Raw genomic sequence first — 13,517 nt, forward strand, 5'->3', positions numbered from 1 at the left:
TATTATTTCAGCAGGGAAAAAAAGAGGAAAATTACAGATAGATAGATAGATATTCAAAGGGTCATTCCTTTCACCTGTGTAATTTTGACTCAAGTGGAGCTGGGTGTTGTTAAGGAGGTTTCGTACCTTAATAAAATATTACATTTGTGGTATAGACTGTGCATAAATAGACTAGTGCAAATAGGGCTGCTACCCTGTCTTTAGCCTCCTCAGAGTGTCCTCTGCTTGTAAGCTGTACTGTTTCAACAACCATCAGATCAGTACATATACCTCCTGTCTGCGAGCAGAACCTACCCTTGTTATTGTCGGTGAAGGAATCCTGCCAGATGTTAGTGTAGGGACTGATCCTGCAGTCCTTACTCAGGCAAAATTCCCATTGACTCCATAAGTCGGTCATATTTTAGATCATCACAAAAGGTGAGAATGTAGGGGATATGCTTGTCTCCTCAGAAGAACCCCAGGGCTAGATGTTGATGTAATCCAGTTGCATGGGAGAGAAAGACAGCTCCATCCCCATGCCTGGTACCTTGAGGAACACAGTGCGTGTGGTTTGGCTTTTTCATCCATTCCTGGGAGCAAATGGATGTGGAAGGGGTGGAGTCTTTGTCTAAGCTTTAAATATTTGCTTCATATGATGGAGTGAAATTCATCCACTGGCAGAAGACATCTCCTGTCCCGCCTCTAGCCCTCCAGTAATGTACCAGCTAGTGGAGATGGCTGGGAATAAGGAATGCATGGAATAGGGATTATGCTGGTGGCAGCATGAGGAAATGAGGTTCTCTTCTCTAGAAGTCCTTAGCAAGTCCATTTTGGAGTCTAGAGGAGCCAGTTACCAGACTAATGTGACCAGAATCGAAAATCACCTCTACATTTACATTTTCACAGTGGATTTTCTGGATTTTTACAGTGTGCACAGATAAAAAAGAAGGGGAGGGGCAGATCTGATTAAAGGAATCCCTGTTGTACATAACTCTGTGCATGTGTGTGTATAAAATATGTCTGTTACAGAGCGCATCAGCATACATTACAACACCCGTTTTTAGTTAGGAAACATGACATTTTTCTCATCTTTTTAGCATCAAAGTCATTATCACAGTTCCATGTCATTCCAAATGTCTCCAGCCTGTTCCTTTCTTTGTCGTACATCCCTTTTTGTTTTTGAATGTTGGTGGTGTGGAATGGACCCAGTGATCAACGCCTCATTTTGGAGAAGTTGCCCTCCCACAGTGGCAGGCTGGTTTTTATAGCTCCAGAGATCACAAGGACTGAGAGCTTTTTTTCCTCTATTTTTTATTTCCACTGCTCCCGATGCTGGTTGATTTTTTAATATTAATAAAGATAGATTCAGTGTTAAAATACCAAGGAGAAGATGAAGTTATTATATATAGATGAAGGCTTATATTTACCTCATATAATAGGGGAGAACTTCACCCACTGGCACTGGTTTTCTAGGCTGTAGAGTTCCCCTCATGGGAGGAGTCGCAGCACAGCAGAATCTGTTCACTCTTCACGCATTTGGGAGCTGGGGTTTGTGTTACCTTTGAATGTGCCTGATAAAGGTTCTAGTGCCAGTGTAAAAGGATGTGGATTCAAGGGTATGCCCTTGACAATTCCTCTGTGTAAATCAGAAGCTCTGTGACAAAATCCCATCTGCTAAAATTCTTGCCAATGGGCTAAATGATAATCCCATTGAAATCGATAAACTCTGGGCCCGGTCCAAGTCAATACACTGGCCCCTGCTCCCATTGGCTTTAGAAGAGGCAGGGCTGACTCCAAAGTGTTAAATAGATACTTCCCTAGCTCCACGTGGTTGAAGGCCTTCTCACCACTGAAAAAATGTGCAGCCACTGGGGCAAGGTGTCTATTTGCTTTGCAACATGACTTATCTTGCAATCAGGTGCTCTTGGGGCCAAACTGGTTCTTAAGCAAAGAGAACTGGATTTGGGGGAGTGTGGCTATTGTGCGGCCCTTGGAGAGGATGCTGTGTCAGTTCCATTCTGAACTTGAAGCCTGCTCCATAACCACATGAAGTCAATGGCCCAATGGTTTCAAGGGCTTTGGATCAGGCCCATGTCCAGTTCCACTAGCCAGTGCAGAACAGAGTCATAGCCCTGCCCTCTCCATGTCCCCTTTGGACAATGGAAGTAGCCTCCTGAATTCTTGGGCTCCCTGGGCCCTGGGCTGCCATTGTGACCAAATCCCACCTCAGTGTGCAGAGAGGGGAGATTCTCTGTTTTGCTGCATTTACACCCATAGACACAGTCTTGGCCAGGTTGCTCCAAGGGAGATGACACTCACAGCAAATTGTGCAGATCTGTGGCCCTTCCTCTCTTCTCCTACATGAGCAATACAATAGTTAACAAGCTGGCATTTACATTTTCCTCATGGGGTCCTCTGAGTTAAGCCCGCACTGAGCTGACAGGAGCAGTTCACAGCACTCAAAGTATTGTTCCATGCCCTCTGCATACTGAGGCCTGGTCTACACTTAATATTTAGATCTACATAGCTAGGTCACTCAGGGGTGTGACAAAGAATACTTGCGTTAACCTAGTTACTGCTGCTTGCGGAGGTGGTTTGTCTATAGCAATGGGAAAACACCCACCATTGCTGTAGGAAGCATCTATGCTGCTGTGCTACTGTGGCATAGATACAGCACCTTAGCTGTGCTGCTGTAGTGAAGACATGGCCGCACAGAGACATTTCTGTATCTGTTACACTCAGTTCACGTTTGAGAGATTTTTCTTCACAACCTGTGACAGCTAGACCCTTTATTTCTAACGAAGGCTGAGATTGTGAAGAACCATGTAGCCGGCTGAGAGAAGTGCTGGTACGTTATATCCAATCTGAGCCCTGCCGGAGCTACCTTGTGCAAGTGCTAATAGAAAGTTGAATTTTATCCTCTAGAAATAACTACCAATTTCTTTGTTACATTCACTTTTGGGGCCTGTCAGCTGTGGCATTTACCACCTAATTGATATGATGCTCAAAACAAAGAACAAAGCCCCCTCTAGCGTTTGGCTCACAAACAATGGGGCATTTATCACTAAAAGCTACTCGCTGAAGGTTCTTGTCATTAAAGAGTGTAAAGACTAGGGACCGGGGAGAATTACTGCAGGGTACAAGAAGGCATAAGTAGGAGTAATGGCATGAAACAAAAAAAGAAAGGTTTTAAACTGAGAACCAGGAGGACCATCCTGATTGTGTAATCTATTTAGATATGGCATAACCTCTCAAGGGAAGTAGCAGAAGCCACTTAGTTTGCAACTTGACAGAGTACCAGGAAATGGGACAATTGTCCACTGGCAGGAACAAGATCCAGTTCCCCTTCCCACCTCCAGTAGTGATTGGATGATTCCATAAAAAAGCAAATGAGCAAAACGTAATCTTGAAAAAGTTTCTTCCATTGTTTGGAATGTCAGTAAAGCAGCAGAGCAGGCTCAGAGCTGTCAGAGAGGAACATGTGTGTCCTTGTTAGCAGTAGAGGGGCTCATTAAAAATGAGCCAGGAAACGATGTATAGACACCAAAGAGCAAATGGAGCAACCCGGAGCACTGAGCAGCCCTTGAAATGATTTCCAGCAGAATCAGAACTAGAATGGGGTCGAGAGATATTGAGCCTGGCTGAGTTTCCATTACTAACGTACAGTCCTGCAGTCTATCCAGAATTCAGTGGGCAGAGCCCACATGGGAGATAGCCAAGATCTCACTTGTTGGTGGAAAGAGGGATCACAGGACTCTTAGTCCCTTCTGTGGAGGGGAGTGTCTGGTGTTGCTCTGTTGCAATTCCAACCTTTACCCCCTCCTGCCAGCCTTTGGAACGGCACAGTTGGGGGCTGAAAGATTCTATATCCTTGCCTGGGAGGCCAGTGATGGTCTCAAGAGGCCTGGGAAGGTGGCAGAGGTGAAATAAAACAAGGAAAAGGGTGGGATCCCTGCATACTCCTTCTCAAAAAGAATGAGCTTCAAAACATCTTCCTTGGGAGACTGCCACAAATTCCAGTGGACATGTGCATTTGTGCCTGATCCTGGGATATACTGAGCAAGCCTCAACCCCCATTATATTTAGCCTCACAGGATTGGGCCTCAGACAGCTCCAAGGGGCAGATCCTGAGAAGTGCAGAGTACCAGAAACCGTCAAGGACATCAGCGAGGGCTAGAGCACGCCCACACTTGGAGATCTGCTTGAAGTGCCACAACCTCTGGGCTGAGTGGTAGAAAGTGATTTTGCCTGCAGCTACATGTATGTTAATGCATGTTATTTTATACTCCTCTTAGCAGAGCCGCTTGCTCTGCAGTCTTAAAACTAGCCTGAGGCCAGCACTCTTATTTTAGAGTACCTTCATGTGTCATCTTCAGAGAGCCTTTGGAAAATGAGCTTACTTGTGTGTTGTTCCATGTCAGAGTTTTCCCCAGCGTCACTTGCTGCATCGCATTTGCTGCTCTGTTAATTTATTTTGCCCAATCACTGTCCTTACCAAGAAGTGTGTGGCTGAAAGTGAGAGATGGATGGATGGATGATGTCAGTAGGTGGCAGAGCTGAGCTGGCATCTGAGGTGTATTTGCAATTTAACATTTTCAGTCAAGCATCTTTACAAGAGATCTCTGCCAGCAGAAACACTTTCAGAAGGCAAAAAGGATAATTAAGGGCTATTGCAATCTCAGGCTAGTTCCTGGCTTTGGTTGAGCATGCAGTCTCACAGTGAGAGGCAAGAATATGCCAGCAGCGTTCAGAGCTTCAGCTCCTCTTTATAAAGAAACCCTGGCATTAGTGGCCCCAAATGCTACAGCTTACAGTGCTAACAGTGCAGAGTTGGGGGCTATGTTGTATTGCCATTTTAGTGCCAGGATCCTCTCTGTGACTAACAAGAGGATTAGCATGGAGGCAGACAGGTGGCGAGCCTTTTCTGGAGAAGGTAATTTGGGCAGAAAGGTTTTCTGTCATCTTCATGGCCAAAGTCTAGTAGATTCAGCCTGAGGGGCTGACCTGCACTGAGCCATTGATTATCTGCCTTTTCTAGTAGCCTCAGCTCCATTTTTTAAACTCAGGAACCATGGAAATGTCACTGTACGTGAATCTGCACAGGAGGCCAAGATCCAGGAGGAAAGGCTGTCCATGCACCACCATGGGTCTGAACTCCCTTCAGCGCAAAGTCTCCCTGCTTTTTGCAACACGTTTTGAAATGATTGACGTTCCTGGGAAAACAGACGCATGGTAGCCTTGTTTACATTGCACTCAAAGACCTGCGGCCCTGGCCACGGCTGGCCTGGCTCAGCTGACTTGGATTCATGGGGCTTAGGGGCTATAAAATTGCAGTGCAGATGTCGGGGCTCGGGCTGGGCTCTGAGACCCCGTGCAAGGGGGACAGACTCAGAGCCTGGGCTCTAGCCTGAGCCTGAACAGCTACCCTGCAGTTTTATATCCCTGCAGCCTGAGCCAACTGACCCTGGCTCAGAGACTGGTGTTTTTATCCAGTGTAGACATACCCTTAGGCACTTGATGAGGACACGAGGCCTGTTCCTGACTCATGACAGACTCCCTCGGGAAGACAATCTCTGGGCCTCAGCTCCCCCTCAGTACAATGGGGACAATAGCACTGCCATGCTTTTTCTACCTTGTTTAGATGGCCTCTGCGTACAGTCTCTTTTGTGAGAGTGCCTAGTGTCTGGCAGGGGGTCCTGATCTCCGCTGGGGCCTCTCGCAATGTTAGCAAGAAGGGAAAAGGCGCTGGCGCGATCACTGGGGGGTTCTCTCTTCACAGAGCAGCATCCCCTGCTCAGCAGCCCAGCATGTCTGGATCCTGACCTGGATGAGCCATGCAGAGTCCGAGGGGTGTTCTAGCACTGAGGGCCCGTCTGGAGTGTGGCTAATGGTGGGGGTCGTTTTCATTATATGGAAATCTGCCAGCTAGGAACTGGCGTGGAACTGCCCATTCATATCAGACATGCCAGACGGGAACAGCTTTCTAGGAGCAGCCTGTTGCGCGGAATCAGGTCCCCCTGTGCCCGAGCTCTGTGCAGTTCCCCTTCCATTCCTGACTCCATAGTTAACCCATTATCTCAGAACGAGTGCTGGTCCTGCCCTCTCGGGCAGCCTCTCCACTGGAAAACGATTCACTGCATAGACCTTGTATTGTTCTTCCTAGTTCTTATTACTCTCTCTGCTGGCCCTCATCACCCGAGTACCTCACAGTCGACTGTATTCATCCTCACAACCCCCTGTGAAGCAGGGCAGTGCTAACAGACCATTGTACAGATAGGGAACAAAGACAGAGATAAGAGCCAGATCCTCAAAGGTATTTAGGTGCCTCACTTCCACCGCAATCTATGGGAGTGAGACCCCTGACCACCACTGGGGATCACAGCCTACGTGACTTGCTTAGAGCTATACAGCAAGTCTATGCGGGAGCAGGGAATTCAGTGAAGGTTTCCTGAGGCCGAGGCTACCACCCTAAGCAGTGCATCATCCAGCCTCTCGTACTGTTATTTGAGGTGACAGCAGCAGCAGGTGAGGTACATGCATGCAGTATGGGTGCTCTGAAGAGCTGGCGCTCTACAGCCATAAGCTACGCCAAGGAAATATTATCCCCAACTCACAGATGGAGGGGAACACAGGGAGTGTGGGCTAGAGCAGGGAACTGAACTGAAAATGCCCAGCTGCTGGTGTAGTGTCTTAACCCAAAGGCCAGCCTTCCTCCTTAACCCCTGCCAGCTGTTTATGTAACCCACACTGACTCAGTGTGGCTCGCTCCCCAGTTAGCAGTGGTTAGGCCACCCCCGGAGGCTAATGCATGTATGGCCTTGGCCAACAGCGGTAGATCTTCCAGCTCTAGCAGCAGCATCTCCTGCTTTTAGAGGCAGAGGTTCAAGCCCTGCTTTCACTGACCCACCCTCTGGTCTGTTATGTTCAGAAGAAAATTCACTATTAATAATTCTGCAATGGGTTTCAAAGCAAAGCAAACATTTATTAACCTAGAGGAGGGTATTTCGTGGGGGTGGCCAGGAAACTGAGGAAATACTCAGGCCTAAGGGCCCGAGCCTGCAGCTAGCCCAAATCCAGCCAAGCATTTAAGCACATGTTGATCTCTCTGTCAGATTTCCCCTTGAAGCTGCAGGCGTTGCACTCACATGGAGTGTTCCTCCTTTTGGTCAAGACATCTGCCAGGTGCAGAGCACCCCCGTTTTAGCTGAAGGTAGGGGGAGATGCTCAGCACCTTGCAAGATGGGGCCCTTATTGGTTGTCTCTCACCCACCACGTAAACAAAGGAGCCTTCTGAAAATGTTTGGGCCTGATCCTCCATTACCCATCACTTACACTTGTGTAAAGTGGGTGTCAAACACTTCCACCATTCATACAAGTGGAAAATTCTGACCTGGTAGCCTTTTACACCTACTTTGCCGCCAGTGTAAATAACTAGAGAGGGCAAGAGGCAGGGGGGAAGCAGCCCCTGCATTTTGAATGTTATTTCCAGCCTGGGGACAATCCCACATCCAGGTGATGAGGTCGTGACAGAAAACAGCTCTACGTGTGTTGTGAGTGACCTGCTAGCCGCGGCAAAGGGGCACACCTAGTCACTGGCAGGCGGTTGCCGTTGCTCACTCGGCTCGTCTTCTTTCCCTCCATGTGTTTTTGTTTTGTTGGTTAACTTGGCAGAGATAAAGAGCACTGTCACATATCTATTTCAGGAGAGGCCTCAGAGGAGGAGTGCTGCTGTAATGCTGGGACGCTCCCCACCCACCCTGCAGAGGTGCATTGTAGGAAGATGGCGTTGGCACTTAAGCAAGGCTGGGGACCTGCCGTAGCTTTTGCTCTTCCACACACCTACCCTTTTCTCTCAGATAAAAGGGCAGAGCCTCACTTGCGCGTTTCAGTTCAGCTTTGATGCGCGCAAGCCTCTGAAAACTGTGTTGGTGAAAGCTGCTTTCGGCATTTGCTGAGCCTGGCCACGCGCTGCTTAGGGAGTTCGTGGGGCGCCTCTGCCGATGGGTTCTTCCGCTGTGACTCAGACAGCAAGGCTTGTTTGGCAAGGTTAATGCCATAAACACTAGCTTTTCCAGGGTCTATTTTTAGGAAGCAAGGAGTGGTAGATACAGCTGCTGCTGCTGTGAGCAGTTTCTGATGCTATTTGTGTATCTGCCGATGCAGTGGGATTCAGTATCACTTTTGAGCTGCTTAACATCTAAGGCGCCCCTTCAAGGTGAGAGGATGGTGAGTGGAGTCTTAGCAAGATGCTTAGCCAGTGGCACCAAAGCCATGCACTGAGCCTTTGGGGGCCTGCGTTCTGCTCTCATCAAAAGCCAAGTGTGTGGCCAGAGCATCTTTTCTGTATCTGGCCTTGGTTCGAGAACAAGCCACCAGTTGGGGCCCTTCCTCTTGCTCAGTTACCTGAGCCACTGAATACACCGATGGCAGTCGCTGTCCTTCCAGCCAGACAGGGGTGTGGAGCAAGAAAAGTTGGAGGGAAAGAGGGACAGAGACATCTTCCTCACCCACCCTCCAGCAGTCAGAAGAGGTGCAGGGAAGAAGACAAGATTATGGGAAATGTAGCTGCAAAAAGCCTCAGTGTGTTTGGGGTACAGTGTCCTGATGCTGCTGTGTCAGCACATCACTATGCGGTTTTTTTAGTGGCATTCTGCAATGCCATTTGATGATTGATAAAGTGTCTCTCCAGAACTCAGCCTGGCTGCTTTGAAATGTGGAGCCAACACGGTGACCAGAATATAGCACAACACTACACGTGCAGCCCTAACCCTATTGGCAGAGCGTGTGCTGCGCTCCCTAGAGAGGAAAAATCTATTACTGCTGTTAGCTAGTAGGGTTGTTTCTTTAGGTCAAATGGGGGAGGTCTGTAGTGCAGTACTGAAGGCATAGGTTTCGGATCTGTTGGAGGGTGTTTAGCTACATGTACAAATTATGTATTTCTATGTTAAAATGACAATTTGCAAGTGCAATATATGGTTTGTACATAGCGTAACCACAGCTATTTTTCACACACACAAACACCACACCAGTGAGCTTCAGACCTTTTCACAATCACTCCCGAGTGGCCTTTCTGTGCTAATGTGCCCTAGACCTAAAACTTTCCATAGTTAAAGTTAGGGAGAGTCAAACACAACAAATCTCTTTATGCTGATGGCATTTTGAGGTTTTCTGGCTATATTTGTTCCCTATTTGCAGAGACCATCTTGAAAGTTGGGGCTGATACTTAGTTTTCCAAATAAATTATTAAACCTCAGGCCTTCAAATTCATGTAGCAATGAGAGACGTACTATAAAAAAAAGTTACAACTGGGGAAGCTAAAATATTCGTTCCAGAGGGGTAGCCGTGTTAGTCTGTATACAGCAAAAACAACAAGAGATCTGTGGCACTTTAAAGACTAACAAATTTAATATTTGCAGACATAAGCTTTCGAGAGACTTCAGCTCTCTGTCTGCAAATATTAAAGTTGTTAGTCTTTAAAGTGCCACAGATCTCTTGTTGTTTTTAAAATATTAGTGCCGTTCATACCCTTGTGCTACATGTCTGAATTTACATCCTCAGAGATTCCACTCCTTGAATCTCCCACGGCACTGCAGCCAAACTGCCTTTGTACCTCAAAATAAAATCCTCCCTTCCACTGTATTGCTCTTAGCACACTGTGCTGTAGCATGTTCATTAAGTGCGGGGCCCTGTAAAGCCTCAGTGGAGTAAGCAGTGTATTTCAGCTAGCCAGACAAACCACTAGTGAGACGCAAAGATCACACCTTTAATCAGCATACCAATGGTGCGCTGCAGCAACCCAGATTTGTCAGAACATCAGGGGAGGCTACCAGATATTTTCTTCGTAAACAAAGCTGCATGCTCTAAGCATAGCTGTGACAATTTGCTGATCAGTGGAAATACCTTAAGTAGGTCATTCGGCATCCAAGCGATGGATCACATTTTCCCATTGTGTCACAGAGCGGGCGGTTATCTGGCTGAGAGAACCCTGCTTGGTTTGGTTCAGGAGGTGGTTTGTGACTTGGGCCCTGGAATTCTGTGGAAAGGGCTTGGAAGTGAAACCAACCCAATCCCTGCAGGTTTGCGCTGATGGGTTCAAGCTTGACAGTCTTCAACTCCCATAGGGAATCCTACACAACTGGACCCTCCCCAGCTCTTCCCCTCCTCCACTGGGGCTTTTTTGTGCTTCCAACTGCCCTTCCCCCTCAGACAGGTAAACCACCCACAGGGCCCTTCTGATACATCCACCAGGTCTTCCACAGAGCCCTATGACTGCTTCCCCCAAGCATGGTGGGGAGGCATGCAGCATGGGCTCCTGCCTCCTCCAGGGCCTGTAGGGACAGGGTGTCTCTCCTCATACCCTCCACTGCCCTGATCTCATCAGACACTGGACAGGGCAACTGAACACTTTGACAGCGCCCACTGGTACAGAATTATAGGACTGGGTGTCACCAGCATGCTAAACACACCACAACCTCTGTCACCTCCCTAGCCCTCCCAGCAGAACCAGAAACACATTGATCGAGGAGTGACAATATGAAGCCTTTTGGAACCTCCTAGGAGAGCTCCCTCAAGTTGCAATGGAGCCTCTCCCCCCCCCCCCCCCCAAGCAGGTCTGCCCAGCCCCACTGAAACCCACAGAACAGTCAACACCCTCTCATGATCAACAGTGTCAAAGATAGCCAACGGATCTACTGATATCAGCATCACCTACTGACTCAGCCAGAGTAGTCTCAGCGCCACACCCCATTTGGTACTCAGCCCTGTAAGAGTTCCAGAGGCCTGAGCAGGCCAGATTCAGTTGTTTTTCCACTATCTTTTCAATAATCTTAATCAGAGAAGAGAGACATGACACAGGATGGTGATTGGCCAGACTGTCAATTTCAAGCAGAGGCCAGACTTCCTTAAGGGAAGTTGTCAGCCTGCCCTCCCTTACGGGTAATTGCTTCCAGAATCCCAGATGTACTATTCTCCCATAGATTCATTTCTCAAGTGACTTGATGCCAAGACTTCCAAAAGTGACTAGTGATTTTGGGTGCTCAAGTTGCAACACCAGGAAGGGGCCTGGTTTCAGAAAGTGCTGAGTAGCCACCTCTGTACATCAGGCCCCTTTAAGGTGTCTCATTGTTCACCCAAAAATGGAGGCCACCCTGAAACGACTCTTGAAAACCTTGGCCGTTTGAGCTAAGTTCTAGAAAGTACCCTCTTCTCCCTGCAGGGTGCGTGTCAAGGGTTTTAAGAGTTTCCGGTGTTATCAGTGGCTGTGCTCATTTCGGTGAAATAGCTGCTGGTACTTATTCAAATCAGCTTTTGGATGAGTTTCATCTGCAGGTCACAGCCAGGGTTTAGGAATATCTGTGCAAAACCTCAGCTGCTGTTCTTTATAAAACTCTTCGCTGTGGTTTCACACATTATCAACACTGAAGGATTCGGGGAAAGTATTAAGTAACGTCGCATCTTTCTCTCATTTAAACAGTTACTCTGAATACTAGTCGTAAATTTAGAAGAAACTTTGAAGAAGTCAGGATAATTGAGATAATGATCGCATGTGCTTAGAGAGGAAGGACACCCTTGTAGTGAAGGCACTGGACTGGGACTTAGAGACCTGCCTTTGATTCCAGGCCCGCACAGACTCCCTGTGTGACTAAGTCACTTAATCTCTGTGAGCCCAAGTTCTCCATTTGTAAAATGGGGATAGCCCCACTGAACCCGCTTTCTGTCTACATTATAGAGTTAGATTGTAAACTCTTTGGGGCAGCGACTGTCTCTCAGCACGTCTAGAATAGGTACAAATATTTGTGTCCTAGAACACATCTTTGCTGAGTGTCTAGATAAGCATTTGCAAAGATGTTAGTCAACTTGAGTTTAACAGGAACAAAATGCCTTCAGATACCCTCAATGTGTGTGTACAATGCCTAGCAAAATGGGGCCTTGAACTCAGTTGGGACCAATGGGGCAAATCCAAAGTGCATTGAAGGCAATGGGAATCTTTCCACAGACTTCAATGAGCTATGTATCAGGCTTTCTATTTGCTATTATAATACATAGAATAATAAATAATAATGTTTGGTGCAGACAACGTGCTTGCCCTGTATGATATGCAAAAATAGTAATAGTCCTGTCTCCGAAGAGCTGGCTGTCTTTCTTTTGGACAAGATGGACTGGGAAACCCAGAGGTGAGAGTAACTTGGGAGGGAGGGGGCTCTCTTTGTTTGCATCTTTTAAATTATAAACTCGTTTCCTTTGGCCTTAGCAGAGGATGGGGTCATTCAAGAAGCTTTTGAATGAAGAAGGGGCTGTGGTTTGGCTAACTGGGATGGGGAGGGGACGTTTTTCATACAGAAAAGCAAAGTCGATGCTTAAATTGGATTCCAGGTGTGCAGAAGAAACTGGAACTGTTCACTGCAGCAAGGGTATTCGTGAATGAGCCCAGGATTGCTGTTCTTTTTATTATGGCGGTGCCGAGAGGCCCTGGCTAAGTTCAGAGCACTGTTATGCTGGGAGCCATATGTGTATGTATAGTAAGGGACACTCCCGGCCCTGAAGAACTTATGATCTAAATAGACAAGAAAAATAACCCTCATTTTACCAACGGGGAACCCCAAGATAAGGGACTTGCCTGAGGTCATGCAGGGAATCTGTGAAAGAGCTAGGAATTGAATGCAGAACTCAGAGTCTACACCTGGTGCCTTAACCACAAGGCTGGCCAGACTTCCTCTGCCATTCTATTACATTTATATTAGATCATCCTCAGGCAGTATTGGGGCAACCATTTTACGGATCCTAAATTTAGGTACAGAGGTTCAGTGACCTGTCATGGTCAAAATGAGTTGGTGGCACGGATGCTCATGCTTGTTACCAGCATTTGCAGTTGCAGCTAACAGCTCCCCAACCACACGACAGGATGCTGGAGAGTGGGTGTATAGCTACAGCAAGCTGCAGGCTCAGTTCTGCAAGGCGCTGAGCACCCCTGCAAGGCACGGAGCACCCTTAACTCCAAACGCAGGTCTATGGGAGTGGAGCAGCACTCAGCCCTTCACTGCCAGCACTCAAACTCCTGCAGGATCTGGCTCTTTAATTGCCATGTGCACATCAGATAAGATTGTTACATTTAACATATTCCTTTCAAAACAACTTTATGTGATGGTTTGATCACTGTCTGAACAAGAGACCTAGCCCTCTGATTTACATTGCAAACAGCTGATCCCACATTACAGCTACTGCAGGCCTGGCTCTCTGAGACAATGTGATCCACTTCCTACCATCACACAAAAGCCGAGCACTCCCACCAAGTGCTAATGGTTTAGGAGCTCACAGGATTGCCCTAATTTTATTACGACAGTGCCTAACTCAGCCTCCCAAAGCCTTGTTGGGCTGGACACTGTACAAACACATACTAGGAGTCAGTCTCTGCCTTGAAGAGCTTCCAACCTAAACAAATGAAGGATTATTGTCTCCTTGTCACAGCTGGGGAAGTGAGGTCCAGAAAAATGAAGTGACACTTGGATCCCCACGTCCAAGCTCACACAAGGAGTCTGTGG

Source organism: Emydura macquarii, unplaced genomic scaffold (assembly GCF_026122565.2).
Source record: "Emydura macquarii macquarii isolate MOO-44397 ecotype Brisbane River unplaced genomic scaffold, CSIRO-AGI_Emac_v2 contig_1253, whole genome shotgun sequence".
Taxonomy (NCBI): Eukaryota; Metazoa; Chordata; order Testudines; family Chelidae; genus Emydura; species Emydura macquarii.